The sequence below is a fragment of the Schistocerca piceifrons genome, chromosome 5 (genome assembly GCF_021461385.2).
Source record: "Schistocerca piceifrons isolate TAMUIC-IGC-003096 chromosome 5, iqSchPice1.1, whole genome shotgun sequence".
NCBI lineage: Eukaryota > Metazoa > Arthropoda > Insecta > Orthoptera > Acrididae > Schistocerca > Schistocerca piceifrons.
The window spans coordinates 511,407,181-511,434,166 of NC_060142.1; the positions used below are offsets into that span (position 1 = coordinate 511,407,181).

The 26,986-nt window shown below is 42.1% G+C and overlaps 1 protein-coding gene across 2 annotated transcripts in view; it reads left to right on the top strand.

Moving 5' to 3' along the window:
- LOC124798206 (V-type proton ATPase 116 kDa subunit a 1) overlaps positions 1-26,986 on the top strand; it is a 660,233-nt gene that overhangs the window by 311,190 nt on the left and 322,057 nt on the right. The gene's annotated exons all lie outside the window — the stretch shown is intronic.

The window sequence follows — 26,986 nt, forward strand, 5'->3', positions numbered from 1 at the left end:
TTAGTATACATTGCTATAGATTCCGTAATACATTTGACTACTGATGGCGGTGGCGCATGATGGACATGACATGGAGAACGTTGCCACGTAAAATAATTTTAATATAAGTGAGATCGTAACAGATATTAAACGAAAGACATTAGTACTTGACCTATATTTTGATGCAATGTTCCTTCGGATTTGCCTACATTGTACAGAGTAAAAGAGAGACACGGCACTGCTGTATTTCATGCCGAAGGGAAGCCAACCTGAAGAGAATGCTCAGTAAGTCTTTACTGTGAGATAATCACAAATTGTGCGAGAGCTGTCGAATGTAGACAGTGGGACATAAGGCGTTTCGGGTCAGTTCTGGAAACGTGCTCAGAGAGCCAATTTTAAGACCAACGCTCGCGAGAAGAGGGAAATCTGGGTTCGAGTCCCGCTCCGACATAAATTTTCACATGTTCCTGGTAAATCGTATAGCTTTTGTGTAACTGTATTCACAATTTGCGAATACATTTAATAAATAAATAAGAAAGTAGTCATCGACAGCTCTTCACGGTTTTGAATGTTTCAAAAATACTTTCTTTCTGAAGGGTGGCGTTTAGCCTCCGGATTACGGGGTCCCGGGTTCGATTCTCGGCAGGGTTGGAGATTGTCTGTGGCCGGGGACTGGGTGTTTGTGTTGTCTTCATCATCATTCGTGAAAGTGGCTCGATTGGACTGTGTAAAGAGCGCTCGACAAAACACTCATCATTTCTGCAGGAAAAAAATATTGGTCACAAGTTTGTTTGCTCTGGGATAGAGTATCGCCGAAATGCCAAAAAACATAAACTGACAAGATCAGACTAAGTACAGCCTGCACAGATGGGCTTAAACAGTTTCTCTAACAGTATTCCACGTGCAAGTGGGACGGGAAGAGACCTTAATATGTGGTACGATGGGATGTGGGCTGCAAATTACAGGTGTGGACGTTAGAGAGCGATCTTTCCTTCGCCAGCTGTGACAGTTGTGTCTTAAGTGTTTCTGTCGAGTGTAGCTAAATGTAATGACTACGTATCAAGTTTTGGTATAGTATCTCGCTGGTGAAGATGGAGGAGGAACAAACGAGTTGTCGATGTTCAACCTACGCCATTCGAATAGGAGCAAGAGGACCTTCGAGAATAACGATCCCACCTTACGAGCGGGTCACCATGAACAGTGTCCCGTGCTCTCACTCCACAAGAGACTGCGGAAAGGTGTGGTATTGGATCGAGGACTTCGGTGCAAAGTCTTGCCGACCTTATAATGCCGTTAAGTACCTTGCACGACCAGGACTCGAACTGGCTCCCTTTGACTCCAGTGCCTTGGCACAAGCGTGCATTGCCCACCTTCGCTGTTAATGAGGCGAATGCGCAAAACTTCAGTAGGGCTGCGAGGTGTGGCAAGATTAGAGTATTGCCCTCGAGAGTGCTGTTGTGACTCACGGCTTCTAATCCGCTAGGAAATTTCTGATAGATCATTTTGAGAATACAGTTTCTCCTGACGAATTTTACGAACTACGAGGGTAAGTCAATTATTATCCGCAATTTAGTTATAATTTTGTTTATTTTGGCAGTACTGTCGTTTTACGTTGATGACGCATGCTTTATTTGTTGTTACATCTTTGCAGTTTTCAAGCTGCTAGGTTAGTTTCGTTACCGCTGCCATGCTGTTAATAATGGCTATTCCGCTGTCTGTTTGCACCAAAGAAGAGCAACGTTCAGTGATACGTTTTTTGTGGTCGGAAGGCGTATCAGGGGCCGAAATCCATCGAAAACTTTCGTACAGTACGGGAACAGAGTTTTTCCACAGCGGAGTGTCTACAAATGGGCTGAAAAATTCCGAAATGGCCACGCACGATGAAGAAGCCGGACGACCGTTTACCGCCACAAATGAAGAAACCATTGAGGGTTCACGTGAAATGATTCTCTTAAATGATTAACTGTTGACGAAGTGGCACATCGTCCTCAAATTAGTCACCGTTCTGCCTACGAAATCATCCACAACAGACTTGGGTTTCATAAAGTTTGTGCAAGATGGGTCCCAAAATAACTCACACAGCTGCATAAACAAACTCGATTGGACATCTGCAAAAAACATTTGGATCGCTATGGTAACGAAGGGGACAACTTCATACGCAGGATCATTACTGGTGACGAAACATGGATCCACTATTACGAGCCGGAGAGTAAACGGCAGAGTATGGGATGGAAACACCCAAATTCGCCGTGCAAGAAAAAGTTCAAGACCCAGCCGTCCGCAGGAAAATTGATGCTTACGGTTTTTTGGGACGCACAAGGCCCAGTCCTGGAACGTTATGGGGAAAGGAGCACAACAATAAACAGTGTACGTCACAGTGAGATGCTTGCTGCCAGGCTGAAGCCTGCAATTCGAAGCAAACGCCGAAGATTGCTGTCAAAATATGTTGTGTTGTTGCACGACAGTGCCCGTCCGCATACTGCTGCCCACACTGCTGAAACGCTCCAGAAACACAAATTTGAAATACTGGATCATCCTCCAAATAGTCCCGATCTTGCCCCCTTCTGACTACCACTTATATGGTCTACTCAAGCAGACATAAGGGGCCGTCGATTTGCCTCGGACGAAGCAGTGAAAGAAGCGGTGCATTCCTGATTCGCAGCTCAAACGAGAACCTTCTTTTATGAGGGCATCAGGAAGCTTGTACAACGATGGACCAAGTGCGTTGAAACGCAAGGAGACTATGTCGAAAAATGATGTTCTTGAAAGTTTACTATTAGATTACAATAAAATTTTAGAGCTATTATGCGCATAATAACTGACTTACCCTCGTATACTTGGTAGAATTTCGTGACGTTTTGAAAGGATTTATTTGAACATTACAGTGAGCACAAAACGTACACTGAAAGTAAAAGAAAGACAGAAATAACGAGGAATAGCAGAAAAGAGATCAGCGATAACCATAACATCAAGATTGCGGAGGATGTGGGAGACGAACTGAAGGAGTTCTGCTACTCAAGGAGAGAAATAGGGCACGACCGTTTCAGCAAGGAAGCAGATTAACTCAAGCGAAGAGGGCGTACCTTGCTAAAAGTAGTTAAGTATGGAACAGAGCACAGTATGGAAGCGCACGTGATGTGTGGAAAGAGCTCGATATGTGTTGCACGATGATGCTGAAAAATACTTGCACAGATAAAATAAAAAATTAAGTGGTGCTCTGAAGAAGAGGTGACGAAAGAACTACAGTCTCCGCGCCAGGAGGGGTTGTAATAGCTTTTACTTTCCTATTCTTCCCTGGCATTTCGGTATCACCGTAGTCATCTATCACATACACACAGTACCATTCTTAATGGTTTGTCTAATACCCCCTTAATTAAATGCAGCTGTGCCGACGCTACAGTCTACCAACTTTGGCCCACTTGCCATTCAAACAATGAGACAGATTTTGTTTGCAGCATATGACATCCCTACTCGGGCGTGCCTACAAGGCACTTGCCGTGATCCTCATCCGTCTGATAGCTTGACCATAGCACTGAACATGGAAAATAGTGTGTGAGTAAGGAGGCAAGTTGATACGATGTGTTTTAGGATATCGCAGAGTAAGTTCAGCCATGGAGGGCAAAAGTGATGGAAGAAGACAGAGGTCAGGATTTCAGGATTTTGTAAATGACAAGACTCCTTTAGACTGCACCCGGCCGGTGTGACCGTGCGGTTCTAGGCGCGTCAGTCTGGATCCGCGTGACCACTACGGTCGAACGGTCGAAGGTTCGAATCCTGCCTCGGGCGTGGATGTGTGTGATGTCCTTAGGTTAGTTAGGTTGAAGTAGTTCTAAGTTCTAGGGGACTGATGACCTCAGCTGTTAAGTCCCATAGTGCTCAGAGCCATTTGAACCATTTTTTTTTGACTAGTGTTACTTTAACAAGGCTGAATATTTATCTCACCTTAAGTCAATATTCTAGTTCTAAATAGCATAACTGTTCCTACACACAGTCCATTCACTCCTTCGTTCCCTCTGGCCCCATCCCCTTTTATTTACTTGCTCATCACATTTACTAGCTATTTTCTTCACATAATGTAATAGTCTGCCCCACTATTTACTGTTCACTGTGTACTGTTTTTGCAGCCAGTCTCGCACAATATGGCGTGCGCGCAGCAGAAGGCGTATTGTGCCATTGAATTTAGTCGTACTCAATCAGTGATCGCAGTTCAGAGGACGTTTCATATTAGATTTCGTGCTAAACCACCATCACCAAAGAACATCCGACGGTGGTGTAAACAGTTTGAAGGAACAGGAATATCAGCTGCTGTAGCTTCAGTGACAAGACACCTTACCCTCAGTTTAGGATGAATTCGGGTATCGGCTAGATGTCGTCCGTGCAGCCAATGGAAGACATATTGATCATTTATGATGGATTTTTATAAACTTCTGTCTTCTCTGAGTAATTTTGGTATGCAATTTGTTGGTGTTAAGCCCTTCTTCCTAACAAATAATTCTATTTGAAATAGGGTCATTCTTTTTGGGATACTCAGTATTTCAGCTTTGGAGGACGTTTCCAGACGGCGCGGCATTTCACGCCCACATTGTTTCGCACCTGTTACCCGTACTGTTGCAGAACGGTGTGCGCAGGAAACTCGGAACATGTACTCTCTTCTGACAATGCGCCACCGTTGTTGCACTGTGGTCTTAGTATGGGACGACATGTGCATCTTATTTTGTGAAGTCCTTACTTATGTCAGACGATTTTTACGTTGTGAGAAGAGCTAAAGCACAATTTTGTCCGCTTGATAATGGCTACACGGTCGATATTACATCAGTGGGTTCTACAAAAACACAACTGGCAATAAAAATTGCTACATTATGAAGATGACGTGCTACAGACGCGAAATATAACCGAAAGGAAGAAGATGCTGTGATATGCAAATGATTAGCTTTTCAGAGCATTCACACAAGGTTGGCGCCGGTAGCGACACCTACAACGTGCTGACGTGAGGAAAGTTTCCAACCGATATCTCATACACAAACAGCAGTTGACCGGCGTTGCCTGGTAAAACGTTGTTGTGATGCCGCGTGTAAGGAGGAGAGATGCGTACCATCACGTTTCCGACTTGGATAAAGATCGGATTGTAGTCTATCGCTATTGCTGCTCGCGTTGTTCGAGATCCAATGACAGTTAGCAGATTATGGAATCGGTGGGTTAAGGAGGGTAATACGGAACGCCGTGCTGGATCCCAACGGTCTCGTATCACTAGCAGTCGAGATGACAGGCATCTTATCTGCATGGCTCTAACGGATCGTGCAGCCATGTCCCGATCCCTGAGTCAACAGATGGGGACGTTTGCAAGACAACAACCATTTGCACGATCAGTTCGACGACATTTGCAGCAGCATGGACTATCAGCTCGGAGACCACGGCTGCGGTTACCCTTGACGCTGCATAACAGACAGAAGCACCTGTGATGGTGTACTCAACGACGAACCTGGGTGCACGAACGGCAAAACGTCATTTTTTCAAAAGCATCATGATGGTCACATCCGAGTTTGACGACATCGCGGTGAACGGACGTTGGAAGCGTGTATTCGTCATCGCCATACTGGCATATCACCCGTCGTGATGGTATGGGGTGCCATTGGTTACACGTCTCGGTCACCTCTTGTTCGCATTGGCGGCACTTTGAACTGTGCACGTTACATTTCAGATGTGTTACGACCCGTGGCTCTACCCTTCATTCGATCCCTGCGAAACCTTAAATTTCAGCAGGACAATGCGCGACCGCATGTTGCAGGTCCTGTACGGGCCTTTCTGGATACAGAAAATGTTCGACTGCTGCCATGGCCAGCACATTCTCCAGATCTCTCCCCAATTGAAAACGTCTGGTCAATGGCGGCCGAGCAACTGGTTCGTCACAATACGCCACTCATTACTCTTGATGAACCATGGTATCGTGTTGAAGCTGCATCGCTCTGAGCAGCCGTATCTGTGCACGCCATCGAAGCTCTGTTTGACTCAATGCCCAGGCGTATCAAGGCCGTTATTACGGCCAGAGGTGGTTGTTCTGGGTACCGATTTTCAGGATCTATGCACCCAAATTGTGTGAAAATGTAATCACATGTCAGTTCTAGCATAATATACTTGTCCAATGAAAACCCGTTTATCATCTGCATTTTTTTTCTTGGTGTAGCAATTTTAATGGCCAGTAGTGTAAATAAGTTTAGATCCAAAGACGACCGTGATGTCGTTAACGAAATTTTACGTGACTGTGAACCTCATGTACGAGAAGTTATTCAGAGCTCATGATGTACGAGTATCAGCTCGCAGTAGAAAACTCTTCGAATCAATTATGTTATTCATCTGGTGTCACGAGAAAGTTTCGTCAGCCATATCTTAACTATGGTTACAAGTAGACCAGAAAAGTTGTTTCTTCAAGATAAAAATATTCGACCTCCCCAGAACCCGGTTACTCGTCAGAGAGCGCAGAGAGGGCTGGAGAATGTACAAGCAAAATTAAACTTTTCGGTGGCAGTATAGCGGGAAGAGACCGGACTCTGCTCGGCTGCTCGTGGCGGCAGACGATGTGCAGGACTGCTGGCCCTCCTCTCGACGTTACGGCGCCATGAAGGCGAGACACGAATCGCGCAGTTAATGGACCCTCTCACGTCTCTATTAGCGCTGTGCGGTCGGTCGGTGCAGCTTCATTTCCCAGAAGACGCCACAAGCCACAAGCGCGTCGGTCTCTGCCACCGCCGCAGGGTTCTCGATGAGGCTACTGCAAATAAACACTACCTTTCTGCACCGTCAGGTTCCAACCGTGTAATACTTAATGCTATGCGGTAGGGAGCGAAAGGCTATTTACAATTTGTACAGAAACCAGATGGCAGTAATAAGACTTGAGGGGCATGAAAGGGAAGCTGTGGTTGGAAAGGGAGTGAGACAGTGTTGTAGCCTCTCTCCGGTGTTATTCAATCTGTATATTGAGCAAGCAGTAAAGGAAACAAAAGAAAAATTCGGAGTAGGTATTAAAATCCATGGAGAAGAAATAAAAACGTTGAGGTTCGCCAATGACATTGTAATACTGTCAGAGACAGCAAAGGACTTGGAAAAGCAGTTGAACGGAATGGACACTGTCTTGAAATGAGGGTGTAAGATGAACATCAACAAAAGCAAAACGAGGATAACGGAATGTAGTCGAATTCAATCGGGTGATGCTGCGGGAATTAGATTAAGAAATGAGACGCTTAAAGTAGTAAATGAGTTTTGCTGTTTGGGGAGCAAAATAACTGATGATGGTCGAAGTAGAGAGGATATAAAATATAGACTGGCATTGGCAAAGAAAGCGTGTCTGAAGAAGAGAAATTTGTTAACATCGAGTACAGATTTGTCACGAAGTCGTTTCTGAAAGTTTTTGTATGGAGTGTAGCCATGTATGGAAGTGAAACATGGACGATAAACAGTTTGGACAAGAAGAGAATTGAAGCTTTCCGAAATGTGGTGCTACAGAAGAATGCTGAAGATCAGATGGGTAGATCACATAACTAATGAGGAGGTATTGAATAGAATTGTGGAAGAGTTTGTGGCACAACTTGACTAGAAGAAGGGATCGATTGGTAGGACATGTTCTGAGGCATCCGGGGATTACAAATTTACCATTGGAGGGCAGCGTGGAGGGTAAAAATCGTAAAGGGAGACCAAGAGATGAACACACTAAGCAGATTCAGAAGGATGTAGGTTGCATTAAGTACTGGGAGATGAGGAAGCTTGCACAGTATAGAGTAGCATGGAGAGCTGCATCAAACCAGTCTCAGGAGTGAAGACCACAACAACAACAACAACTCGGTATTATTAAAGAAAAAGCTATTTGTTTGTGCAAGCAGTACTCTTTTGAGTGGTTGACAAGCAATACTCTTTTGAGTGGTTGCTTGCACTGCAGATGCCTCGAACTGAATTTCCGAACATCGATACTCTAACTGTATTCAGGAAATAATGATGTGCGAGTACTCTCTCTCTCTCTCTCTCTCTCTCTCTCTCTCTCTCTCTCTCTCTGCCCATTTTTCTGATGGAATCTCTCATGTTATCAGTGTCTCTTCATTATGGGCAATATGAATTATTATTATTATTGAAACCTGGAATTCACGGTATTGGCGCTTTGCAATAACGTTCATGTTATAGTTCCATGTGAACAGACTTTCGGCTGTTTACGCCATCCCCAGACAGCTTAAGACTAAACAGACAATCTACACATCATCAGCGAGAGTATATAGGTGTACATAGACTGTTACTCCTAATATATGTGACCTTTCACGACGATATATGTACAGGAAAAACAGGACCATAGTGAAACACACGAAGAAGCTATGAACAAATATGAGTACATTACAATCAGAGATTAAAAGTATAGTAATGTACAGGTCAAAACAATGAGTACTGGCGCAGACTGCTATGTTATGTGAACTAAATAGTTACTCAAGCTGATGGAGAAGTAAAAGGGGCAGGGTGGTGGTGATGAGGCACAGATGGTAGGAAGCACTCGGTAGACTGTGGATGGGGGACAGTTACACTATGTACAACAAGCATATTATCTTAAGGTGAGAAAAATATTACCTAACTAGTGTTAGCCGGCCGCGGTGGTCTCGCGGTTCTAGGCGCGCAGTCCGGAACCGTGTGACTGCTACGGTCGCAGGTTCGAATCCTGCCTCGGGCATGGATGTGTGTGATGTCCTTAGGTTAGTTAGGTTTAAGTAGTTCTAAGTCCTAGGGGACTGATGACCACAGCTGTTAAGTCCCATAGTGCTCAGAGCCATTTGAACCATATTTTTTTGACTAGTGTTACTTTAACAAGGCTTAATATTTATCTCACCTTAAGTCAATATTCTAGTTCTAAATAGCATAACTGTTCCTACACACAGTCCATTCACTCCTTCGTTCCCTCTGGCCCCATCCCCTTTTATTTACTTGCTCATCACATTTACTAGCTATTTTCTTCACATAATGTAATAGTCTGCCCCACTATTTACTGTTCACTGTGTACTGTTTTTGCCTGTACATTATCATCTTTTTTGTCTTTGAATATAACACTGAACAAAAAAAATTTGAAATGAAAGTGTGTAAATTGCATGATTTTGAGTTAGTTGTTTATTTCAGTATAAAATGATACATCATCATCTTCATAAATATTTAGCTGTAGTTTTTTTAAAGAGTAATCTACATTTTTGTATAAATAACTCAATAACTAAATATGCATTCATGTTCCAAGATTCAGCGTAACAAATTTTAAGTGAATAATTACTTGAATTATTTTATATGTTATGCATTCATAAATTTCAGTGCCATTCTGGGAAGCAAAAAAGTAAAATATTAAGAAAAAATGAAAATAATATTACATGAATTAAAATACTTAGCAAGTCTACTTTGTGCCAGAACTGTGTGAAGCACAAAAGAAAATATACAAATTAACTGGTCACAAATGCATATAAAGGATTACAAATGTTAAATGTCAATATGTACAGTATATACAATTATATATTTTGTTCAGAGATATACTCAGAAGATGACCGTTGTCGCTTGGCTTGACGTTTATACACATACTTGGGAACATCTCTTATGACAGTCCAGCAGTAATTTGCTAAAACAGCAGGGATCCACTTTCCGTTATACCTCTTCTCAAATGTGGCAATATCTTGAAATCGCTCCCCAGGTTCATCACTTACTGCACCACTATCTTTGGGGGAGAATTGAAGATGACTATGTAAGAAATGCATTTTCAATGACATGTTGCAACCAAGTTTTTCATACGATGACAACATGTTATCTACAATCTCCTTGTAATTTGTTGCTCGTTTGTTCCCTAAGAACCGTAAAAAGACTGTCTTAGTACATTCCCATGCATGCTTCTCATCACCTTCTATGATTCCATCAAAAGTATGGTCTCTAAAAAGCTCTCGAATCTGTGGGCCTACAAAGATGCCGTCCTTTACTTTGGCATCTCTTACGTAAGGGAATTTTTGCCTTCAGTATTTAAATGGGTCACCATCTTTGTTCATTCCCTTAACGAAGTTTTTCATGAGACCCAGCTTGATGTGCAAGGGCGGGAGGAGAATCTTTTTAGGGTCTACTGGAGGTTCACTCTGAATGTTCTTTATACCTGGTTGAAGAGATTTTCTGGAGGGCAGTTCACGTTTACTGTAATGAGATGCACGAGCTCTGCTATCCCATTCACAGAGGAAGCAGCAATATTTAGTATACTCTAACTGCATACCTAATAGCAGTGCAACCACTTTAAAGTCACTACAAATCTGTCATTGAGAGTCATTATACTTGATGGCTTGTAGTAAAATTTTCTTGTTTTGGTATGACTTTCATTTGCGCACTATGCCCAATTGGAATAAAGGGAAGCTTATTACCAGTATGTAAAAGCACTGCTTTTAAGCTCAACTTTGACGAATCAGGAAAGAGTCTCCACTCATCAGGGTTTTAATTAATTCTGTGAGCCTTCATTAGACCATTTATGTCTACACATGGCACAAGAATATTTTGCATGTTAAAAAAGGAGTGAATTGTTGCTCTCTTCTGCTGTAGAATGAAATATTTATATTACTTTCCAGAAAATTGCGCTGCTGTAATCTTGATGCTAAATCTCAGCCTTAGCTATAGGGAGCTCCAAATCTCTAATGAGATCACTTAACTCATTTTGAGACAATTTTTGTGAATCATCAGTTGATGACATATTTGGAAGAAGCTCTGGATCTTCTGATGTACATGGTTCAGTACATTCAGAATCCCCATCAGAAGTAACCTCGTACTCTGTTGGTGGTTCATGTATTCGCAATCCTTCCCCATGTAGAACTCGACGTATGGCAGATGGAATGTTAGGATAGATCACTCTCCGCTTCTTCTTCTTCTTCTTCTTCTTCTTCTTCTTCGTACTTCCCTTTTTGATAGGGGGAACTGTACAAAAATATCACTTACATGGGCACTGCAAAGGGCATTGAAAGTCCTTTCCCATGCATCCAATTCCTGAGGTTGCTGTTAAAAGTGTTGCAAATCACATGTGGAGCCCAGGGTTTATCCTGATCACCTATTTTGCGCCCAAAATAACTGTAAGCTGTTTTAATCAATGGAGTTATTTTCTGTTTATGTGAAGCAAATGTCACTTTTCCACACACATAGCAAAATGTGTCAGCACTTTTAAAAAAATTCATGGCATATTTGTTCACTTCAGTAGGAGTCAAGTTGAACAACTGGTAGTTAATCTGGAAACAAATGTGCATTAATAAAGTCACTGAAGTTGAAGAGGAGGGAGACAGGAAGATCACTAAAATTGGTATCAAAATGCTTATATCCAAAATATTGGACACAAGATCAGGGACAGTGATATAATCCATTGTTACTAGTTATTATGACTTCGACAAACCATTATAATATTTTATTTTTAAAGTCAACATAAAAATCCGCATATAATTATCTCACCGTAATAAAACCATGTAAAATGAAAATTAGAGCTAATTTTGAATTGTCTTTGTGATATTCGCGATCAGCGCATTAGAACTAATAGGAATTGGCTATTTTCATTCGATTGACGTTTTCATTGTTGCACAGAAACATAAGGTTTAACTGACCACAGCTTCTTTGCGTATTTCATTTTTCTTGTGTTTGCTTGTAGATACATAGATGCAAAAGATCCCATATCTTTAGAGTAACAGTCTTTTATAGTTGTAATCTGTCACTGATGTTGTGTGGACTATCTGTGTAGTCTTAAGGACACAGTTCCATATTATGTGAAAATAGCACCTGTTTCATTCAAGCAATATTTTACAGTTAAAGCAGAATACGCTCTAAATGATCTGCAAGTATTTTGAACAAATTAAGCTGTATTAATGTTGATAAAAGTAGTAAAAATTTATGCACAAGGTTTTCTAAAATGAATCTTCAAATTTAGATACCATTTAATCTGACAATACACCTGTGAAGGAGACAAATTTTTACCAAATGTGTGGGATAAGATGGCTGAGATACTAAACATAATTCGACAAATTAAGTATATTAAACAGAAAAAGTAATATTATATATTATGTTTTAATTTTTATAAGTCAAAAATTTTGTTTCTCTCTAATTTAGTTGGAATTTCAATAAATTTGGGGTTACAAGATTGGTATAGACAATTGAAAGTTGCAGGAAAAAACATTAGTGCAATGCTTGAAGTGATGTATGTACCTAAATTCCGAAAAATACAGCTTGTGAGCAATTGCGAATAAAGATTTGAGTCATTCTAAATTGTGCCTTCTGAAGCATAGTCCTCATTCTGATGTATTTCCTCATCTTCAAGATTTCTTTTCGCCTTTCTTTCTTGCTTGTTTGGTCAATGTATATTAAGAATGTGAGACCTGAGTTTGTCCCAGCATATACAATGTTCAAATAACTTACAGGAATGCAGTCGGATAACGTCCTCGACAACTGCCGATATTTCGACAGGTGACCTCACTATCATTGTCAAGGTAAAATTGCTTGCCTTGAATATGTGAGGGTGGTCACCTGTTGAAACGTCGGCTGTTGTCGAGAATCTTGCATGTTAGTTATTTGAATATATTAATTGTATTATGTACACATAATTCAGCGAAAATAACTATTAAACAGATTTTTGTATCAGAAAGTTACTAGAGAGGTAAATATATTTTATAAAAGTGAATTTATAATTGCTTGAAATAAATTATACCTGCCCAGCAGTAGAGTTGAACAAAAATTCATCATTGTGTGAAGTTCTGAGGATACTGTGATGTTATTTCTTAATGGATTATCGAAGCATCATCTGTGACAAAGGAAATGGCGAAATGTAAAAAAGGTGGTGGTGTAGGTTCTCTGGGAGTAACTGAATAAAAAAGTAGTAGGAAGGTTTTAGCACACACTATGAGCAGCATCTCGGTTAACAACAAAAAAAAAATCGAATCATCAGGAAGGTAGCCATCTGTGCGTTTCTTCCATGATGAACTAATACTTAGGTTGCTCTCAGTAGCATGGACTGCTTTCTTTGTAAACTAGTTACCCCTTAATTTTCTGTTACAAAATAAACCACTTCAGCAAAGCAAAACTGAATAGGAGCAAATATGACCATTTATACACTCTGGAAACGATCAGTGTTACCAAATATGCAATGTATTCCAAACTGAATCAGTGAAAACAAAAATGTAACGTATGTTTTGACAAATACTAATGATTATTCGTAATTGAAATAAAGGGAGCATGGCAGCTTGCCTGACCCTAACTTCGAATTTTTGTTTATAGCGGTCATTTTTTCATTCTAAACCAAATAATGAATATAGAAGTGTAATCAGGAAAGACTACAGAATGTAATAAAGTTATTTAAAAAAGGCTCAATTTCATGATCATTCAAAAGTATCTTGTGTCCTTACGTTGTCTTACAATGGCCTATAAAGCCGAAAGCCAGTTCACAATGGAGAGATCAGTACCGTGTATTTAACGTTTTAATTTACTATCCAATTTTTCATAATATTTATTATTGCTATGACTATTATTATTATTATTATTATTATTATTATTACTGTTAGTTGCGACTTGATATTGATCCTGTAAACAGAATGACAATTTACCGTAATGTGATAGGAAAAATCCTTAACGAAATCTTCCTGCTTCTTCTGATGTGTGGATGGCGTCGGCCAAGACGAGCGTGAGGCAATTAGGCTATCATTACACAGCTGGCCATTAAGAAATCAACATACGGAAGGATAGTAATGACGTAATTTTATTTAATGTGGAAATAAAATGTAGTTGGAAAAATACGTGGTTAACTTTCCAGCTGTGGCGGTGGTGTAAAAGGCGAGAAATCTAGTACACATAAACAATGGCTGTTAACCACGGCTGCGCATCAAGTCGAACTGACCTTAGGTGACAATAAGGAACTTCATTCTTTGCTCCGTCAACTCTTTGTCAGAGTCAGGAACCATCTCACTTCGTCTTAATTTAATCGTGATTGCGTACACTTAATAATTTGCTGAAGCATCAATTTCGAATCATTTTGACCAAAACTATACGGGAAATCACAAAAAGTCGATGCACTGTTCTACCTGGTAAGTTCGTCGAATACGCCGCACATCGATTTTTGCGGTTATTTCACACTGTGTTGGTAGGACTGTCTACTCTATGCAAAGGACGTTGCTCTTGATTGTCAAGTGAAGACCGTCAGCCATTGCGTCGTCCGTAGTGAGAGGTAATGCATGAAATGTGATATTCTCGGCACAAACTTGCCACTGTAGATCTTGGAATATTGAATTCCGTAACGATTTCCGAAATGGAATGTCCCATGCTTGTAGCTCCAACTACCATTCGGCATTTAAAATTTGTTAATTTCCGTCGTCCGGCAATGATCACGTCGGAAACCTTTTGACACGGATTACCTGAATAAAAATGATAGCTGCGCCGATGCACTGCCCTTTTATGCCTTTATCGCTGTCCCATGACTTTCGTCACCTCAGTATATATTCAACTGATTAGTTATGTACAGAAATATTATCTCGTAATAATCAATTGCACTCGCTCGGCAGCAAATTGTGTTCAGTAGGAGTTGTAAATTTTAGCGACTCCGCTTTTCAACATCTCACTGTAGTACCACACTCAAACGCTTCGATTCTCTGCTTTTGCTGTTTTTTTCCACATTCCGTGATTCGCTTCAGTACAAAGTTGGGCTGAAAACGTAATTTCTTCATCAAATTAAGACCTACGTCTGATACAAGTAGGCTTCTTTTGGCCATAGTTACCCTCTTTGTCTATGCTAGTCTGCTTTCTATGTCCTTTGCTTCCGTGGTAATAGAATTCCTCACTTCGGCTACATCTTGGTCCTTATTTTCGTTTTTACAAGCGTTCACTGCTCATCTCATTTCTACTACTCCCCCTTACTTTCGTCTTTCTTCGGTTTACACTCAATCCATATTCGGTCCCCATTAGACTGTTCATTCCGTTCTGCAGCACCCGTAATTTCTTTTCGCCTTCAGTGAGAATAGCAATATCACCAGCGAATCTTGGCACTGACATAATTTCACCCTGAATTTTGATACTACTCTTGAACATTTATTTTATATCCGTTATTGCTTCTGCGATATATGTATTGAACATTAGTAGGAAATACAGTATCACTGACTTCCACCTTTTTTTAATCGAACCCCGTTGTTCTTGTTCTTCCAGTCTTATTGTCCCTCGTGGTCCTTGTACTCCGGTGCAGGTTTGAGGTGGAGTGGAATTTGGGCTAGGGGTTGTCCAACCGTGCACCTATTTTACATCATCATTTGTTAACGAACATGTATCATTACACAGCTCAAATTATATCAATAGAAATCTACATCTACATCTACATCTACATTTATACTCCGCAAGCCACCCAACGGTGTGTGGCGGAGGGCACTTTACGTGCCAATGTCATTACCTCCCTTTCCTGTTCCAGTCGCGTATGGTTTGCGGGAAGAACGACTGTCTGAAAGCCTCCGTGCGCGCTCTAATCTCTCTAATTTTACATTCGTGATCTCCTCGGGAGGTATAAGTAGGGGGAAGCAATATATTCGATACCTCATCCAGAAACGCACCCTCTCGAAACCTGGCGAGTAATCTACACCGCGAAGCAGAGCGCCTCTCTTGCAGAGTCTGCCACTTGAGTTTATTAAACATCTCCGTAACGCTATCACGGTTACCAAATAACCCTGTGACGAAACGCGCCGCTCTTCTTTGGATCTTCCCTATCTCCTCCGTCAAACCGATCTGGTACGGATCCCACACTGATGAGCAATACTCAAGTATAGGTCGAACGAGTGTTTTGTAAGCCACCTCCTTTGTTGATGGACTACATTTTCTAAGCAATCTCCCAATGAATCTCAACCTGGTACCCGCCTTACCAACAATTAATTTTATATTATCATTCCACTTCAAATCGTTCCGCACGCATACTCCCAGATATTTTACAGAAGTAACTGCTACCAGTGTTTGTTCCGCTATTATATAGTCATACAATAAAGGATCCTTCTTTCTATGTATTCGCAATACATTACATTTGTCTATGTTAAGGGACAGTTGCCACTCCCTGCACCAAGTGCCTATCCGCTGCAGATCTTCCTGCATTTCGCTACAATTTTCTGATGCTGCAACTTCTCTGTATACTACAGCATCATCCGCGAAAAGCCGCATGGGACTTCCGACACTATCTACTAGGTCATTTATATATATTGTGAAAAGCAATGGTCCCATAACACTCCCCTGTGGCACGCCAGAGGTTACTTTAACGTCTGTAGACGTCTCTCCATTGATAACAACATGCTGTGTTCTGTTTGCTAAAAACTCTTCAATCCAGGCACACAGCTGGTCTGATATTCCGTAGGCTCTTACTTTGTTCATCAGGCGACAGTGCGGAACTGTATCGAACGCCTTCCGGAAGTCAAGAAAAATAGCATCTACCTGGGAGCCTGTATCTAATATTTTCTGGGTCTCATGAACAAATAAAGCGAGTTGGGTCTCAGTTGGCAGTTAATATCAAAATAAAGTGTGTTCTGCCCAGAAATAATTCTTACATAAAAATGGGCACGACATAAATTATGATGATGATTACTATTATTATTCTAAGCAGAGGTATTATTTTCAGACACTAATCTTATTGAACCTAGTGACATATGACATCGACACTGAACAAATGAACAGAAATCACAATATCAGAGAGTAGTAACTCCAACCAGTATAACACCTAAATGAACAACTGCTACATTCTATTTGTGGTGTGCGTACTGTAAGACCTTCGGTACACACACCATTAGATTATTTGACTTGTCGCTCTAACGAAGTAGGCGAGTGTCAGCAATAAGTCTCGTGGTCTTATCGTGGCGTGTTTATCTTCTGCCGTTTGGTCAGACGATAGAAATGCCACTTGCACGCTTAGAGTAGCAGATTGACGGTGACCAACTTTAAACAGAACTTGATTAATTTTCACACACATTTATTAAAATAATAACAAGCATAAAAATAACTTAACTTGATTCTGGATGCTATTTACAATTGACAATCTGAAGTTCCTTTGGTCTTGGTACGTTAATCTTATTCTCACATATCTCTGATACTTGACAAAGTGTCTATTCATTTATCTTCATGGCTATGTACAGGAATATGATTATCTTATTAGGTGCAGACTGAAACTTGACTATAGACTGGTACAGACTAATGCAGCCCGTATGGTCTAATGCAGACAAATGCAGACTAATACAGACTGACTAATCGGAGGTCTGTACACTCGTTACGATACCTCGAGCGTTCAGGTATCACTGCGCGAGTGTGATCCGCGAGGAGAAAAGGTTCTACGTTAGCAGCAATCTCATTGGCTGCGTTACATATTAATGCGCGGATCGGCGGAAGCAGAATTTGGTCCGTCTCTAAGGCAGCAGCATCTCGTAGTGCGGGGACGGACGAGCGCTGCGCCTGCGCTGTTGTGCTTAGTGGGGCGCGCTCTATTGGGAAAGTTGTGTACGTGCTGACTACGCGGAAGTATGTACACAACACTATTACTAAGAATCTCCACCAGCTAATATTACGGCTACACAACTACACGTAGCTGCCTGATATACTGAGAACGGACAGCAGCCTAACATGGATAACGTAGACTATGCGTACGATTAAAACACACCTCTGCGTACATGCAAAACACAGTAGAGAAAGCACTCTCTTACGCTCTTACGGACTCGTCGTGCGTACAGATTTCACAACTTGTAACAGTTACACTGTGCTCGCAAACATAACAGCCACTGGCTGCCACCGCTGCTTCATAATAACTTGGCCTTGACAACACCTGCCAGATGCCCATCATGAGATGTGGGTCATAGAAGCCTAACACCGAGTATTCTGTACAATACGGCGACAACTAATATCTACCGTTGCTTGGCTCTGGCAGCCGTGTTCTGGACACCGGGAAAAAGACACTACCCTCTCTCCCAGTGGGCGATGTCCACGCCCCGCATTGACTGTTGGAACACACCTCACGGTGCCCGGCGCTATGGTACTCAATAATCCAGATTCTCTCGCTTGCTGGCCGGCAAGGAATGCCTGCCTTCCGCTGAGGTCTGCCACACTGCAGGCTGGGACATGTACGTGGGCCAGCCACGACGAGCCCAAGCCAATGGCGACGAGAGCCCCACAAAAGGCTCAGCGCCGTCCCAGACTTTAGCATCAATAAAGAACCCAAATCAACAAATATTTTTAAGCGAAGACCCAATAGAGCTGACGCTCTCGAGTCGGCCAGCCCAAACCCTTCGGATCGGGAAAAACTCTTGCCAGTTGCTCGACCCAGCAGCCAACGCCGGTGGCTTAAGGACGGGAAAAACCACCGGTTGAAACCGATACCAGAATTTTAATTCTGAATAACGGTGTTTTTCGGTGTTCGTTTGGTCTCGGTTATAACAAATGCTTCCTTTTATATTTTATACTAATAATCGGTCAAAAACCGAAATATCAGTTAGCCATAGCAGCAGTGCTAAAATTTTTGGTTTTTAAATAATCCTTTTTTGAAAACTAATAATTTTTATGAATTTAATCCACAGTGAATGCTGGCGAAGTCCGTGACTGTTCCTTTATAGGGTGTAGAAAAATATCCGCTACCAGTTACAATAAAAGGTTATTTATGTGTCACACGACCGGTTTCGGGCTTGCACCCATCCTCAGGTACATGTTTATACTCTTGGACATCACTGTATAAACACAAAAAAAAAATTTTGCTGGTGACTACACAGACACAAGTGGGACAATTGTAAGTGCCAAGGCAGCATTTGACGGAAATATATCTGTACTTACACAAAGATGAAACACCATTATTACAGTTACGCTGTGGTGACAGTTTTGCCACTTAGTTACACACTTATCATTTTCACGTCCATATTTCAGTTTTACCAAGTATAGCTTCATATTTCACTATATATAAATCAAATATTTATGGGAGATAATACAAGAAAATTCTTTGGAAAAATCTGCAATAGCGGAAACGAAACATAAAATGGGGAGAGTATACGGTATTACCAGAGATCTCTCCAGTATAAAGTGCCTATCCAAAAATACAAAAATTAGGTATTACAACACAGTAGTGAAGCCAGAATACCTTATGCAAGCGAATGCCTGGCGTTAAACTAAAATTTAGTTAAGTTAGAAGTACTAAAAGACGAATTATAAGGAAAAATTAGGAAGTACGAAGTAATGCTGGAATATACAAAAATATAGAAATATTTTAAACATCATGAGAAAAAGTAGACATTTATTTCGAATGCAAGATAGTAGATTAGCCAAGATGATTTTCAAATACTTGTGAGTTAAGAAATCCACAACAAGCTGAGTCAACGAAGTAGAAAAGGATTTAGAAAGAAACAATATAAAACCGAAGATATAAATAACAGAGAAGCCTTTTGGGAAAAAGTATTGAAAAATAGAAGGATTCCAAGGCAGGCTGGTTCAAAATGGTCTGAAGACAGATAGCAGAAATATAGTGAACTGATGAAACCAAGCTGGAAGAAAAGAAAAAAAACAAAGAATAAAAAAAACAAAGAATAAAGAACTGAAGTTGGAACGTGATCCTCAGATTGTCTATTCGCAGAAAAAAAAGAAAAACGGAAAAAATTATCTGAAATTGTCTTCGGTGAGATTCCTATAGTGTATCGTGATTCATAATCAATCGCAAGCGCCAGTTTTCCGAAAAGTGATCCAGTGTATGTGGTTTGCCGTGAAACTATTCCCACCATGTGAAATCTTCAGCAATGTTAACCACGTTTCTTTCCCGAATGATAATTTATACGAGGAACATACTGTGGCAAACAAGCCTTCGGGCGATGCTCATGGTGCCGGCCGCTGGTGGCCGAGGGGTTCTAGGCGCTTCAGTCCGGAACCGCGCGACTGCTACGGTCGATTCCTGCCTCGGGCATGGATGTGTGTGATGTCCTTAGGTAAGTTAGGTTTAAGTAGTTCTAAGTTCTAGGGGACTGATGACCACAGATGTTAAGTCCCATAGTACTCAGAGCCATTTGAACCATAGAATAAACTAAAAAAATTAGAGTTTAAAGAAATTGTAACCCCTGAAAATACCATACACAGATATATGATAAATGTATGGACAGTTATCTCCTAACTTGGTTAGAAACATTCGTGGAATAATCTCCTACAGACATGGGTAAACAAATGGGAAGAATAAAATTAAATAAATAAAAACAGTAGTTGTGTTTCGAACACGGGACGCTAGCCACTATGCCACCAATCCGGCTGAGACTATCGCGCGTTAAAAGGAATCTAAATTACCTCAGTAACTTTTGACTGTCGTTTCCTCAGAAACGGTCGAGTACTTACGGATAAGCCGAGACACGTGTTCGCTTCTTTTGGCTCCTCTTCCACTGAGAAAAGTTTCTGGGAAATCGGGTTATGGCACTAGCCATGTTTTGCTCGTCAGCCTCCGGGTTTGAGTGGGTTGACTTGCATACTTCTTCAGCCTTCTCGATGATTCATGAACCGTAACTAGGGATCCAACTTTTTTAAATACGAATAACTTACCTTAGTGTAAGGGCAGGTGACTATAAAGTAAATTTCTAAAAACAAAAATTTTCAAAACGTACGTATTTATTTGTTTAAATACGAATTTTCCGTATTTCTGTCATTATATATGAAATTTTGGTTGTCTGTAAGGGATTGATAATTGATGTTAAAATGAGAAATTGCTTTTTTATTTAAATTTGTTGAAGCTCTGTCCATTTCCTCACTGTTTTGCATCAACTACCGAATTTTTTCGGTAAATGGTGAAGTGCCATGAACAGAAAACTAATAACATACATTTTTTTAATTATTTGTGACTCTATCACTTGCTTTTTAAGCACACATCTTATCAGAAGGGTTTTTTCGATTAAAATATTTTCATCATTCATTAATTTTCTCAGAATTTATTCAATTAATATAGTTTCAGAATGTCATCCTTGCAGCTACTGTACATCGCATTGAATTTGTCCTGAAGATCATATTTCATCCAGCCTAATCGTTTCTTCCTTTCCCACACCACTGAAAGTCTTTTTACCGAGACAAAGTTAGCTATTAAGTAAACGGCTGTCCATGGACGAAAAACTGAACTGAAACATACTTACTGGGCGTTGTTAAAAAGCAAATATCTGAGCGACAATAATATTGAGAACAGTCAATAGTAGACTGCTGTCAACACTAATGATTTAACAACGCCAAAACGACCGAAAGTTTGCATTCGGTTGCTCTCGTAGACTCGGTGAATGAATAGTCCAACCACAAGCTACAACCGACCGAACCGGTTGTTTTCATTTGGTTGTCCGAATCACTGGCATTCGGCGGTAGCACCAACTCTACAAACGCAGTCCCCCATCAAGGAGCACCTCGACCCGCTGCAGCCGCGGCCGCAACCAGTGAGGGGCTGGTTGTTAGTCACCTCACTGACTTCGACCCTCAGTAAGGTTTCACATTTTGATGAGACGGTGCAGCAGTTATGAAGTTTACTCAAACAGCCAAGCTGGCTGATGCGCCCTGAAGCATTGTCTCGCTGCGCTACAACCGCCTCTGTTCCCAGTGGGGGCGTGGCTGTGTTTGTTGTCTTGACTGCCGCTCTCGATAAGGTTTCATTCCTTGCTGAGACACCACAAAATCAGTCACAGACGAATATCAGCAAATAATTAAAATTCAGAGTTGTCACAAATCTCGTACACAGAACTGAAGTTCGTGGAGTCGCTCAAAATCAATCACCGAAATCATAGTCAAATAAAGTTAGTCCAGTGAATAGTTAATGTAACTCGCCCTGAAAATGGAACTAATGGATGACGTAGAAGTCAGCGTGGTGTGGGATGTGTATAATATGGATTGCTGATAATTCAAAAAAAAAAAAAGGTTCAAATGGTTCAAAAGACTTAATATCTGAGGTCATCAGTCCCCTAGAACTTAAGAACTACTTACACGTAACTAACCTAAGGACATCACACACATCCTTGCCTGAGGCAGGATTCGAACCTGCGACCGTAGCGGTCGCGCGGTTCCAGACCGAAGCGCCTAGAACCGCTCGGCCACGACGGCCGGCTTGCTGATAATTAACATATTTGAAGACTTCACAGAAGTTGAAAGCTTATGCCAACAGTTAACCGCAAGAATGTAAAAAAATGCGCTTCCACCAGGTGAGACGCACTGTCTCAAAAATTTGAAGTGAAAAATGCACAACTGTTCATTAATTTAGAGATGAAATGTAGTTACCAAAAATGTGAGTGAAATTTACATAATTTGCGTGTCTTCATTCTTGAGGCGTAGCTTCGCTGCAAATACTCCTGAACTCTTCTGCTGTACAAAACTCATCGTGTAATGTACGAAACAAATTTCAGCTTCAGATTTTCAACACAAAATTGCTTTATTTGCACACAACATGTTCAGCGGCGACAAATATGTAAATAGTGTTCTACATGGTGTGCTATTGATGGTAGGTAACAAACTACCCTCCTGTTACGCGCAAACCGATGGTGTTTATAAGATTTAAAACAATCATTAACAATCAGAATTTACAAAATTTTAAGAAATGGCAAGACTGTGTAACAAAATCAATTCACATACATAGGAAAAAAAACGAATAATCTTTTCAATTTTGTGTGGACTCGGGCATAATTTCGTTGTGAATTCCTTAGTAGCGTACAAGTTCAAGAAAATAAGAATATGTATTGCGTTTTAGTTGATTGCAGTCGAAAGAAATAAAGAAAGAAGGAATGGAAAGTATTTCTACTATGTGTATGAATTCCAAATAGTAGCCGACCTCTGTGACCGAGCGGTTCTAGGCGCTTCAGTCCGGAACCGCGCTGCTGCTACGGTTGCAAGTTCGAATCCTGCCTCGGGCATGGATGTGTGTGATGTCCTTAGGTTAGCTAGGTTTAAGTAGTTCTAAGTCTAGGGGACTGATGACCTCAGATGTTATGTCCCATTGTGCTTAGAGCCATTTGAACCAAATAATATGTTTATCAAAAATAGCTAGCCGATTTGACGAAAATAAATTTTTAAGCTGCAAAATACACTTTGTGTTCATCGGCGTAGGAAGTTTAAATCATTTACTTAGTAATTGCTGAATGCACAATATTTGTAGCATGTTCACAAACTTGTTATGTAGCTCAGAATACGAGGGCTATTCGGAAAGTAAGTACCGATCGGTCGCGAAATGGAAACCACTGTGAAAATCAAAAATGTTTCACTCGAAACAGTTGGCTAGATATTCCAGCTACTTCTGTACATAGTCGCCGATCCAACATAGACATTTCTCGTAGCGTTCTACCAACTTTCCAACACTTTCGTCATAGAAATGAAATGATCGTGTGGCATTGATGGCCGGGAGGCCCCATCCGGGGAACTTCGGCCAACGGATTGCTAATTTTATTGCACGTGACGCCACATTGGACGACTTAGGCGTCGGTGATGATGAAATGATGATGAGGACTACACAGTGCCCCGTCCATGAGTGGAGAAAAATATCCAACCCGCCCGGGAATCGAACCCAGGGCCACTGTATGGTGGGCAAACAGATAAGTAGAAAGACCTCTTCACAGAAAGCAGCTGCCTGTGCTTTCTGTCAATTCTCTACACCAGGGCTTCCCATCCTTTTCAGCTGGAGGACCCCTCCTTCAGTCGAAAATCCATGGCGGACCCCTAGTCAGTCTAGAGCACAGTAACTTCAAATTTCAGAGCGAAATCCATGGGAACTGAAAGCTTCTTAATGAAGGTGCCATGTTCCAAATGACCTCCCCCCCCCCCCTCCCCCGAAGTATCAATAGTCTTTAGTTTAGAGATAAATGAAAACGACTTGAAATTAACGATTTGAATTCCCACCATATGCAGACACTTACTAGTGGATTTACTCCCTTTGTTCAACACACTACAGCCTGATTTCACACGATGGAGCCTTCTTCCTCCAAGAGCAATCAGCATCACGTCCAAACTGTTCGCTGTTGACAAGCTGTCGCCTATGGTCTGTTCACTTCCACTATTTGGCTACTGCTGTGTAAGGAGCATGCATATTTTGTAACAGTCGTGTGTGTGTGTGTGTGTGTGTGTGTGTGTGTGTGTGTGTGTGTGTGTGTGTGAGGGGGGGGGGGTGTTCATGAAATCCGAAGAAAAATGTTCAAATGTATGTAAAGTCTTCCTTTGGTCGTCCTCCCTCCTCATTCATTTCAACTGGAAACTTCCCTTGTTGTGAAGGCGATGGAGAAACTGCAGCCTTCTTCAGTGATCCTGACTTCAGCCACCGATCCATGTTAGAAGTAATAAACTGGTCAAAAATCGACATGTGAAACAGGTAGTGCACTGACAAAGCAAGTTTAACATTTAATGATGCCTGGGGCCGCATACGTGCCAGCGAGCGCTGTGATTGGTCGACAATGCTCGCTCCGCGCAAGCGTAAAAGGTTTCAGCGCATCTAGCGCCTTGAGCCGGCCTACAAACGACTAAACAGTCGATCAGAGAAGCCGCATTCTCCGGCTCTAAACTGTGTATACGTTCTTACTTAGAAACCGCAAAGGCTGCTTGGGGACACGACCTGAAGTAAAAGTACACATGTTTTTCACACGAAAAAAGTGATGAATTTGATTTTCACATTTTTATTCAATAATTTTAGTCATTATTTTACACGATTTGGTGAAAGGGGGACCGCGGACGCCCTAGAAAGAGCCGGCGGACCCCTAAGGGGTCCGCGGACCACACGTTGGGAAGCCCTGCTCTATACTGATCCACAGCTCGTTGTCTGTGACAGAACGTTGTGTTCACAGCCAGCGGCTAATGTGAGCGGAGATGAAACTCAGGGGCAGCCGTATACAGGCTGTATTGTGGGTGATCAAACACTTCCCATCGGAAACGCTGCAGGAGAATCTTCATTGCAGAGTGCTGCCGAGAATTGTCATGAAGAAAAAATCGCATGACAGTTGTGGTATGTGGGTGGCATGACATCGGGCGAAATATTTCATCAGGCGCTCGTACTGGGCGGGAGACGCAGTTTGCTAGGCATCTTTACGTGCTCACTGCCATCCGGAACTGAAAAGAGCGACGTGACTCGATCGATGGGCATACTACAGATACCACCCAACACATCTATGCGAAGCTTGATCAGACTTTGAGTGGTTACCATTTCACGACACATCGGAAGTTACTGTCCGAATAGCCCTCGCACAATAGCAGACTCAGATTTTACACAAGTTGCCTAAAACAGATTAGTTACTGGTGTAGGTGGATTGTAGCATTGTACATTAAACAATTAATTAAGCTTCAAATAAATGTAGTCTCTTCAGGGGGTGGCAAAGGATATCCAAGGGGCTGTTTCATTACACTATCACAAATTATTATAATTCCAACGAAAAACTGGCCTGTGTAACACACTCGGACGATCGGCTGCTCAGCCTACTCGACAAAATCACACTGACCACCCATCGACATCAATCGACCAACTTAGTCACCGACAACAGGTCACGCACACATACAGGTTAGCTGCAAGCCCTCAACTGGCCCCCTCCTAAACAACACATGGCCATCAGTGGCACCGAGACAGAACCAGCTTTCATCAGAAAACACTACAGACCTCCACCTTGCCTTCCAGTGAGCTTTCGCTTGACACCACTGAAGTCGAATAAAACGATCTCGGTTTTCGAGCCGCGTCAATTCAATAAAATGCTCGAGCTTTCGATGGCCATCTCCGCCATCGTCTCAGGAGTTCACTGACTGCCGGGGCTGTTACGGTCTCTCGCTTATATAGGCGTGATGACATCATCAGCAGCCAATCAGATCGATCCAATGTGGCGCGCGCGCGTAAATCGATCCGGGCAGCTCGTGGCAGCACCGGTGACGTCAGGTGGCGCCAGGGGGAGGCGCCACATTTGAAACTGCCGCTCCCGCGTCGCGCATCTGTCTCTGCTTTCTTTCGATGTCCAACGCCAGTCCCCTTGCCCTGCTGAGTGTGTATCCCCGGTCTCTGTTGAAATTGTTGTTGTTTAAGCGAATCTCGACCGCTTCCTTTATAATGGAGTCCTAATATGTAGAAGCGTGAGCCAACACTTTTGTATTTTCGAACTGCTTTTTATGTCCGTTTTCTAGGCAATGCTCCGCTATGGCCGACTTGTCAAGCTCTCTTTGTTTTATATGGCGCTTGTGCTCAGTACAACGCTCCGCAACCGTGTGAATTGTCTGTCCAATGTACATGCTGCCACATTCACAGGGTACCATACACACCGGAAACTCGAAGAGCAATGTCGTCCTTAACAGGGCGCAACTTTTCTTGTATCTTGGGGGCGGGCCGGAACACTGGTCTTGGCCCATGTTTCTGCAGCAGACGAACTAACTTACTGCTAGTTGCTCCACAGTATGGCAGGAATACAGTCCGTTTGGCCTCTTCTTCTGATGCAACAGGTGTCTTTCGTCGGCGGCCCTTGAAAGCGTTTGCGATGTCTCTTTTGCTGTATCCGTTTTCCCCGAAAACACGTTTTAAGTTCTGCAATTCAGACTGTAGGTGGTCGTCGTCAGAGATAATCTTGGCTCTATGAACCAACGTGTTCAGGACAGCTTTCTTGTGTACAGGGTGGTGGAAACTATTGGCGTTCAAGTACCGATCAGTGTGTGTTGGTTTCCGGTACACTGAGTGACCAAGCTGAGCTCCTGCCTTCCGCTCAACGAAAACATCCAAGAAAGGTAGCTTGCCGTGCTTCTCCATCCACTTAATGTTGGGATGGACCACCATTCATATGATCGACGAACTGCTGTAGTGTATCTTCACCATGAGGCCATATCAGGAAGTTGTCATCAACGTATCGTAAACCCCCCAGGGGGTCCACAACTCTTTTGTGGACACGTGCGTAGCGAGCACGGGACCCCGAGCTAATGTGGCCCTCCTTCCTTTCCGGGCTGCATACCTTCCCCTTCCGTATCCTTCCCCATCCCCCATCTTCGCCCCCCACCTCACCTCTGGCTCTTTCCTTCCCTTTCTCCCCCTCTGGGA